This window comes from Alligator sinensis, unplaced genomic scaffold, assembly GCF_000455745.1.
Source record: "Alligator sinensis unplaced genomic scaffold, ASM45574v1 scaffold868_1, whole genome shotgun sequence".
NCBI lineage: Eukaryota > Metazoa > Chordata > Crocodylia > Alligatoridae > Alligator > Alligator sinensis.
In genome coordinates, this window is record NW_005843155.1 from 158,787 (window position 1) to 169,076 (window position 10,290).

Consider the following 10,290-nt stretch of genomic DNA (forward strand, 5'->3'; position numbering starts at 1 on the left):
TCAGCTCTGTCCAAACCATCCGAGACAAACCCATCATCTAAACTCTTAGCATAGTCAACCCTGATACAACACGAGACATCTGCTCCCGGGAAAGCAGGGGGACCACGGTGGTCAGTGTCCTGCTTCTGTCCAAGGTTGGTAATGTACGCTCAAGAGATCCCAGGAAGAGGCCATGCCTTTACTGCAGAGGCAAACCCCCCAGTCCACACCAGTCTGACCAGGGGGGGAATTCCTTCCTGACCCCAGTTGCAGCATTGGTCTGACTGAGTGGAGGGGCAAGACCCTCTAGCTAGGAAGATGTCTTTGGTCCCAACAGAAGCATTGACACATCCCAGTCAAAACCCCAAGCCTTGACTGCAGCCAACACCCAGTGCCTTGAGGAAGGCTAAAAACAGTTGACACACGGAGCAGAAAGTAGGGATGAGGGCAACCAGCAAAGCCTAAAAGCCTGGGAATCCCACATAGTAAAGCATAGGCATAGCTATGCCTAGAGCAGCCCTGACCAGTGGCTGCCCAACCTTTTCTTGAACACGTCCAGCGATGGAGACTCCATGATGTCCCTAGGCATCTGTTCCACTGCCTCGCTAGTCCCCAAGGCAGTGACAAGCTACTGAATCCCAGCTGGCAGGGAGAAAGCCCTGGGTAAGGGTAACTTTCATGCCATATGGCATCACCACAACATAGGCAGAAACACCCCATGGCAGAATTGCTGTCCAAGCAACTATGGCTGGGGAACATCATAGAGGCCTCTGGGACTGGCTCGCATGACCCGGGCTGGGAGGTGCAAATGCCCAGCTCTCTCTGCCCCAGTGTCACCTATGGGTGCTCAAAGGAGGACAGAGAAGGGAGGCAGACAGTGCTATCCACAAGCATAAAGCATCTTTTTCTGCTCTTAGAGTCACAGAATCATAGAAAATGAGGGTTGAAGGGACTTCAGGAGGTCACATCTAGTCCAACCCTTGCTCCAAGCAGGACCAGCCCCAACTACATCATCCTAGCCAAGGCTATGTCTACCTGGGTCTTCAAAACCTCCAAGAGGTTGGATGGAGTTTCAACCACCTCTCTGGGTACCCCGTTCCAGTGCTTCACCACCCTCTGAGTGAGAGTTTTTCCTAATATCCAACCTCGACTTCCCTTGCTGCAGCTTGAGCCCATTGCTCCCTGTCCTGCCATCTGCCCCCACTGAGAACAGCCCAGCTCCATCCTCTTTGCAACCCCCTGCAGGGAGGTGAAGGCTGCTATTCAATCCCCCTCGGTCTTCTCTTCCATGCATTGCCATGTTCTTCAGCAACCTGGCAGTGCTTCTGCTTTTAGCCTTCGAAAGTGGGCAAGTTGCTTCTAAACTCTTCTTTTTCCCCACAAATACAAGAAATCACAAACTTTGGGCAGGGGCAGATAACCAAATGGAAGCAAGTTAAAAAGAGGAGCAGCTGTCTCACATGTCCTCTCCTGTCCCACGGTAAGTGGGAGCTTTGTCTTCTATGAAAGAGTTGAATTCCCCCAGTTAGTTTCCCCTTACTGCGGGGTAATGGCGGGCATGTGGACAATGGCCACATCCGCTGCTCCACACTGGGCACGTATACACAAGATGCTTAATGTGCATTAGCCTAATAACACTGCTCAGTAGTGTGCCGGGCAAAAACTGTGCTAATACACTACTGCGCAGTAGTATTAGGTTGCTGTGCATTAAGCATCACAATAAAAAAGTGCACCGGAGCCACCGTGCAGTAACTATAGTTACTGTACATTTAGTTAGTACTTCATTAAGCAAGTACTACACTAAATGTGCAGTAACTTGCTGCGCATTAATGAACGTATAGATACGCCCACTAAGTCCCTTCTCTCCTAAACTCCGTTTCTCACTCGGATGTTCCAGCCAAGTTTCTTTTTCCCCTCTCACGTTCAGAGATCAGCAGAGATGCCCTCTGCTGTACTTCCCCCATTACCTCCCTAGTTACTGAAATGACAAGGTGGCTTCAGAACGGGGCTCTGAGGGCAGATCCTCCACTAGCCTGCAGCACAGTCCATCATCTGCCTCCGTGCACAGCGGGTGTGAAACTCTATTGCTAGTGTAAGCAACTGGGGACTCTTGATCTGCTGGCATCTGCACTCTCCTCCAGACCACGCTGCCTTCGTGTGCGTGGTGCACCCGAATTCTCAGGTCACTGAGCCAACCCGCCGCCCAAAGTTGCCGTTCCTCCTGCTTGGCAAGACAGACCTGCTGCTTTCAATGGATTCCCAGGAGCATGGGACCAGAAGGGGCCTCCAAGGCCTTCCCTTGCTTTGCGTAACCCCCTTCATAGGCCTACGCTCCAACAGAAATGCAGTGAGGTGACATGTCCCCCACTTCTTCTGTGGGCAGCTGTCCCAACCCTACCTCTGCTCTGATCTTCTAATTCCCCATCTAAATTTATTCACAGCCAGTTTATCCACACTTGTTCTTGTGCCAATGATTACCTGACTTACGTGGTTTAAGCCTATAGGGCTCTTCTCCCTCCCTGGTGTTTTAACCTCCTGGTATATATAGGCTGGGGTCATATGCCCTCTCTGCCTCTGTTTTACTTGACTGCACAAGCCAAGCCCCTTTAGTCTTCTCCCATAGGGTCAGTTCTTCGTTCCCGTGATATGCATCTCTTCTGAACCTGCCCTGCAACTGGAGTTTGCCTTTTATTAACACGGGGGACCAGCACCTACCTGGTATTCCAGATAAGGTCTCCCCAGGGCTTTGTACAAAGGCACAAATACTGCCCTATCACTACAAGGAGTACTTCTCCCAATACACTGCAGGACTGCATTTGCTTTTCCGTGGCTATGTCATGTTGGTGGCTGCAGTGGGAAGTTGCACGGATTAGTCCCTCAAGCATTTTGCATGGTTGAATTTGACACTGTTTCTATTACTTTCAAGATCATCTAGATCTTCCTCGGTGATTTTTCCACTCTCCCCAGCAATGGCAATGCCTCCCAGCTCCATGCTGTCAGCAGATTCCTACTTTTTGTGGTCATTAATTGGTCCCAAGACTGATCCTGGAGGGATTTCTCTGGTAACCTCTGTCCAGCCTGATAGCCCTTTCAATGCTACCTGTTGTTGTTGCCCCTTTAGCCACTTCCTCCCCCACCTTGCTCTACCCACTCCCCTACCAGTCTCCATTGTCTCTAGTTTTACTAATAATGTCCCATGCGGCACCATCTCTAAGGCTTCACTGAAGTCCAGGCAGATGGGAAATATTGCATTTCCTCTGTTGACACAACAAATTGTTTTCAATCACGGTGGTCTGACACAACCTGCTTTTGGCAAACCCATGTTGAACTTTATCTCATTTTCCACTTACATCTGCGACTTTTCCTGTTCTTTTCTTCCAATTTTGCTCTGAAGCCTTTCATGCAACTGAAGTCAGACTAATAAGTCTGTAGCTGGCTTGACTTCTTTTAGTCCCTTTCTTCAAACACAGGTGCCATATACTATCCATCAGGCAACTACTATATGGTAGCACGTCGGGGTCCCAGGGGCAGCCGTGATGCAGCCTGGTGGCTCCACGGCCGTGCCCTGCTCTGCCTCTAGGCACTTATCCTTCTCCCACACCACACCTTGATGGAATAATAATATTATTAAGAGGGAGGCTCCCTGTGGGCCCCAGTTTAGATGAATGTCCCGCTTGGGTTTCCTGGCACTCTACTGGCCTCCATTGCATTGCCGCCACATCCCTCACTGGGTCTCTTTGGTCGACTGTGCCCTGCAGGGCACCTACAGCCTTATGAGATAACTGCATGGCTCCATTCCTTCCCTCCACCACACCCCAACCCTCACCGGTGTTATTGTAATGTTGCTCTCCTGTTGGGCTTCAACCTCCTTGGCTGCCACGCCTTTCGTCTCAGCTTTCCTCCCAGGCCCCCTGTATTGCTCTTGGTTTCAAGGCATCAGCTCTGGTTTGGCCCCTTTTGGGCACTGGGCCCCTGTCCCCTGTCTGGCTCTGTGGCCTCACACTCTGCCCCTCTCTGGGCTTAACAGTTGCTCAAGCCTTGAGCTTACCCTGGGCACGGCTCAAGGCAACTGCGTGCCCCTCGGGCACTAATGGGACCTTCAAACCCCCCCCTAGAGTCCCAACCCAAACTGCCAGTGTAACGTCAACATAAACCATAAGCCCCTGGGCTATAACATAAATACTAAAAGGGTAAGCAGCCCTCTGCTCCTTTAATCACTCACCGCTCAGCTAGGATAGCCTCCCAGCCCTGGGCGATGCCCTAGGGAGCTCCCCGAGCCTCACCGGGGATGCACGAGCAGCACCGTGGTCCGTTCAGGAGCCCTGCTGGCAGGAGCAATTTGCCCGGCGGTTGCCAGGGAGATACTGGCCTGCTAGCCCAGGCTCTGGGCTCATATCCTCCCAGGGCCATTCCCGCTTCCAGTTGGTGGGCTGCCTGCAGGTGCCTGCTAATTGCCTCATTGCCCCATTGCTGTGGTGGCCTGCAGCTGCTGCGCTCTGCCTGCCCAGCAGTGCCCCCTCGCTGAGCAGTTTCTTCCTTAAGGAAACAGGGAGCCCCAAGCTCTGTATTACACATATACATTTTATCCTGTGCCCCCCCAACTCAGCCGATTTCCGTATAATCCTGGCTGCCAGCTCCCTGACTTCACGTGCTGTTTGCTTTATTGTGCTTGGCTAGGTCTAAATCAGCCTGGCTTTTGAATGCTTTATTTCTACACTTCTCAATTTGCAAGACATAGATTTCCTTGTGGATCGGTTCTTTCTCAGTTCCCTCCAGGCCTTCTGGCTATTCCTAATGTCCTTTTTGACATGGCTGTTGCTGCTTCTGATAAGTGCAGTATCCCTTGTGCTCAAGACGGTGACCTGCCTGCTTGATTCAGTGCTCTCCGTGGCAGGCTGTCTGGAGCTGGATTTGTCAGGGCTGTGACCAGGAGTAATGGGAAAACAGTGAGTGAGGGCTGTGTGAATCTTAGGCAAGGAGATCTCATTAGGCTGTGAGTTAGACTCTTTCAGGAAACAGTGCAAGCCCAGCTGCCTGAGTCCCTTCAAAGTGAATTGGGCAAACCCGTGTGAATAGACCGCAGGCCATCTACAGAGACTAGGCTGCAGACAGTCTTGCCCTGACTCCTGGAAGACAGGCTCGATGGCACCTGCAACCACCGTGATTCATTTACCATCTGGTTCCAGTCGTTCACGTCCACACTGCTCCCCCAGCTCCTTCGCCCGATCCCTGCTTCGTGCCGTCTTTCTGTCACGGCTGAGACATTGTTCCTGTGGGGGTGGTTTGCAGAAACTTCTCCACCCACCCCGCTGCTTGCTCATAGGATCATAGGAAAGCTGGGTATCGTAAGCCCTGTGCTCAAGGCAGGAGCATCCCTGATTAATGACTACATCATCCCAGCCAAAGGTCTGCCCAACCTGCTCTTAAAAGTTTCCTATAAAGGAGAGTCCACAACCTCCATGAGACCTGTTCCCATGCCTGACCATCCTCAGGGGTGGAAAGATCCTCCTCATCCCCAACCTCAGTTTCCCCTGCTGCACCTTGAGGCCATTGCTCCTAGTCCTGTCTCCTGCAAACACAGAGAAAAACCCATCTCCGTCCTCTTTACAATTGCCAGTCATGTATTTGACAATTGTTATCAAATCCCCCCTCTGTCTTCTCTTCTCTTCTCTCAGTTAAATAACCCTAGCTCTTTCAGCTCTTCTTCATCAGTCTTATCTCCTAGGCCCCTGAATACTTTTGTTGCTCTGTGCTGGATCCTTTCCAAACTGTCTAAATCCTTCTTGAACGGTGGGGCCCAAACCTGGACACAGGACTCCAGGGGAGGCCTCCCCAGTGCTGAATAGAGAAGAACAAGCACTGCCCTTGATTTGCAAGTGACCCTCCTGGTAATACTGCCCAGGATGCTCTTGGCTTTTTTTTTGCAACAAGACCACAGTGTTAGCTCCTGTTCATCTTATAGTCCTCTGTAACCCTCAGGTCCTTCTCTGCTGGGCTGCAGCTCAGCCAGTCATTGCCCAGCCTGTATTTGTGCATGTATTTGTTCTGTCCCATGTGCAGGACTTTGCATTTGTCCTTGTTGAATCTCATCTCACTGACTACGTATTGTTTCTCCAGTCTATCCAGGTCATTCTGGATCCTCACCCTGTCCTCTGGAGTGTCTGCAATTCCACCCAACTTGGCATCATCTGCAAATTTACTAAAAATGCACTTGATCCCATCATCCAAATCATTACTGAAGATGTTAAACAATACTGGACCTAGGGCAGACCCTGCAGGGAACCCCACTTGATACCTCCTCCCAACTAGATATTGAGCCATTAAGGGCTGCTCATTGAATATGACGATCCAACCAGTTACGTATCTACCTTGCAGTACTTTCATTTAGTCTGTATTTCCTTCAAGCCATGATCCAGCCTCCCACAGACCCTGCGTATCCAGTGGCAGCTGCAATGCAGACGCTGTTCTTGCCCTGCCCCGTGATCAAGTATCACCCAGTGCTTAGACCTCCCCGTCCCGTCTGACCCCATTTCCCATGTCCTGGACTGCCCCTGCCCCCGTGCTGCTCCCAGCTGGCTGAATCTCTTAATTGTTCTTGTATGGGCTTAAGGAAAGGCTTTCTGGAGGCATGAATGGACCATACATCTAATGCAGACGATGAGATCCTGCAGGTGTGAACCAGATGGAGGGTTGCCCATGTCCCCACTTCTCAGAAAATGAAGTGGTGGGGAAGTCCGCACTGGATTATCCATGCAACTTGTTGCTTCCCACTGCAGCGAGATGTCACATAGGTCACTTCACACCTGCCCCCATCCCTACCATGGATCCCCCTGCAGACCGGGGCAGCTCCTAGTCCTGGCAGCTTGAAGCAGGACTGCATGGGGGAAGCAGGATCCCGCCTGGCAGCTTGAAGCAGACTGCACAGGGGTGGATAAGCCAGGCCCACCCAGCCAAAATGCATCATGCCGCATCTTGAGCGTACACCGATGCGACGTGCCTCCATGTTCCTCACTCTCTCCTGAGGCTCTCAGGAAGGTTTGATCTATCCCTACCTGGGCAGAAATTCCCTTTCTTTAGACTTTGATTGATACTCCCATCCTCCCTGGGCTCCTTGCCTCTTAGGTGGACTATACACCTAACAACCACCATGCTTCCAGCTGTGCCCACCCACCCACGCCTAGTCCTGAACATCTGGCACTCAGGTGTTTATGCTTCTCAGGGCTGCTTTGCTCCTTCAAGCTGCAACTGGGGAGGCAAAGAAGAGGGAAAGGAAAGACAGGGCTACGTGCAGAATTGCCAGCAGGTGCTAACAAGGACCCGCTGCCCCCACTTCTGCTTTTGCTCCTTCCTACACCCGGTATTTGGCCCATGTCTGACCACTGGGTAGAGTCCTTCAGGCAGGGGTTGGACTAGATGGGGCCTCTGGAGCTCCCTCCCAGCCCCACAGCTCTATGAAATCTCTCCTTTCTCTATTCACCCCTCCCTGCTGTTTCCCTCGAGCCATTCCCTCTTGTCACCCCTGTCCCCTTGCTGCAGCATTTCCCTCATCACCTGCTTTTGCTCATGACTCTGGCCAAGGCTCTGTGCTGATGGGCCAAGGCTCAATGTGGAGCAGCTGCCCGCTGGGCTATGTCACCGGGCAGTCACGACGGGAGAGAAACCGGTGAGTCAGAGCTGCGGAGGCAGCTCCAAAGCTTTCCATGCCCGGAGGGAGCTGTGTTTCTCTCACCGAGTGATTTCTTCAGGCAAGAAGCAGCAACTGGAGAATCCCATCGCTGCACCGGAGAGGGTTGGGTCCTGTCTCGGCAAGGATTAGCGTGCCGCCTGGGTTAATGAGCTCTCCAGCTCCCAGCCAGCCTGTGGCCATCTGTCCCCTGCCCTGCTCAGAGCCTCGCTCGGGCTCTCCGATGCATCCTTTCACGCAGGAAATCACCCCAGCCGGTGTCCGTGGCTGTAGCTCCATCACTTCTGGTCTGTGGGCCAAGGTGTTTCTTCCAGGAGTTTCTTTGCAGATCTGGGAAAGAAGGAGAGATTTGTCCTTTCAGCTACAAAGGGAGACAATACTCTATGAAGGGAGCAATGAGGAAGGGGGCAGAGGGGCTGTTTCCAGAGCGCACTCCCAGGGAGGGTTATTGAGGCAGGAATCTCTCCCCAACGCCAAAGCCCAAGGAATGGCCCTGGCAGCCTGAGGCACCTCTAACAAGGCAAGACATCAGATAGCTGGGAGCCAGTGACCCTGCCTCGTTCCTCTCTGGTTCATGCGCTTCTTCCAGCAGTTGGCACGCTTGGCCCCTAGTGAATGCGGGAGATGCCAGTGAGTGCGTGTCTTTGAGCTGCTCCCTTGCCAAGGCATCTTGTTCACAGACTTACTCACCCAGGGCACATAGTCAAGAGAAGGGAGAGGCTGCAGGCAACAACTGAATAGATGCCAGGCCAAATCCTGTTCCTGGTGAACAGTGCCAGGACTTTCAGCCCTAGATGATCCAGCTTTATAGAGGGGGAGACTGAGTCTTAGAGAACAGGTGTGACCTTTGTACAGGTGACTCAGGAGGTTCCTGGCTCCCAGACCGCTTCCCTAGCCACTAGCCTCTACTGCCTGCCATGCAACTCTTGCCATGAAGCCCTCCGGGATCAGATGTGGGCCTGGGGTAGAGCAAGCACGAGGGCTGTCTTAGCCCTGATGTCGAGTCCAGCCTTGCATGTCCTAGTCCCAGCAAACAGCCATCCCTAGGGAAGAACAGGAACTAGTGCTTCAGTACTATCAATAAACAGAGACATTTGTCCCCCAGAGCAGAGAGGTGTTGGCTCCAGAATAGCTCCAATAAGTCTCCGTTCAGCCTTGTAAAGATATAAGGCATCTCAGCATTGCAAAGATATCAGGACAGGTTAGACAAGGATTTGCATGGGATGGTTTGGGGAGGGATGATCCTGCCTTGCGCAGAAAGTTATAGGAATCATAGGACTCATAAGGAAGTCAGGCTGGAGGGGACATCATAGGGGGTGCGTCTACATGGGCGCTTTAATGCACATTAGCTTATTTTAATGCGCATTAAAGCGTCACAAAAAACCCATGCTCTTTAGCTCATATGCATTTAAAATAGGCTAATGTGCCTTTTTCTAGTACCACAGGGCACTTACACACATGTGAGGAGCCTGCTCCAATGTGATGGAAATGCAGCGTAAACCACTGGAGCGTGTAAACTGCTGCGCTCTGGCAGCCTCACGTGTCACGTGTATCAGCGGTGCAGCACACCTCTGCGCTGAGAAAATGGTAGTGGGCCCAATTGCCAGAGCTGATGTTTGGTCGATGCGAAAGGGCTGATGATGGGGAGAGGCGGGTTTGGATCCTCCCAGGGCAAATACGAGGTAGGCAGGGTGTGGTGTGGCATGTGAGGGGGCATGACCACGAACTCAGCACAGTCTGGATGAGATAGGCACGTCCCCACGTCATTCTCTGAACCAGGCATCAGAGCCTTGAGGAGGGGCAGGGAGCCCACACGTCAGCCTAGGACTCGTGTTTCCTAACAGCATCCTCTGGGAGCTCATCCTTGCTCTCTCCCAGTACTGGTGTGCCCCTACCCCTGCCAATGCAGGTCACCCCACTGGGGTTAGCCGGTGTGCCCCTAACCCTGCCAATGCAGGTCACCCCACTGGGGTTAGGGGCCTGTGCTTGAATGTGCACCAGCTTGTGAAAGTGGCTGGGATTAGACCCTCAGGGCTTCTGAGTCCCATCTGAGGAGCCTAACTCATCCTGAAATCAATGGGTCATAGATGAGTCATAGGATAGTCAGGCTGGCAAGGTCCCCAGGGGTACATCTAGTGCAGCCCCCTGCTCCAGGCAGGTGCATTCTTGTCTAAACCATCCCAGAGAGGCATCAGTCTAGCCTGCCCATAAAAACCTACTCGTGTCATGTTGTGACCCCTTGTTCTTGTGAGAGACAGTCAATAATCGATCCCTGGTGACTTTCCCTGCACCATTTAGTATGGTGTAAACCTGTCTCATGTCCCCCCCGTCAAGCATTTCTTTTCTAAACCGACCAAGCTTAGCCCCAATAAGTCTCTCCTCCTACGGATGCCCCTCCATGCTGCTCATCCTCCTGGTTGCCCTTCTCTGCATCTTCTGCAGCTCTACATCCTTTTGGAGGTGCGGGGGCCGGGACTGCGCACAGCATTCAAGGTGTGGACACACCATTGTCTTATCAAGGGGCATCACAATACTTTCTGTCGTGCTCACAAATCCCCTAGCACCCATTTGCCTTTTTGGTGGCTGCTGAAACCCAAGCTGGTGGTTTTAGTCAACCGCCCATTGTG

The 10,290-nt window shown here is 52.4% G+C and overlaps 1 protein-coding gene across 1 annotated transcript in view; it reads left to right on the top strand.

The window, feature by feature from the left end:
* Window positions 1-10,290, top strand: part of LOC102378665 (angiopoietin-related protein 7-like) — a 29,691-nt gene that overhangs the window by 3,350 nt on the left and 16,051 nt on the right. The gene's annotated exons all lie outside the window — the stretch shown is intronic.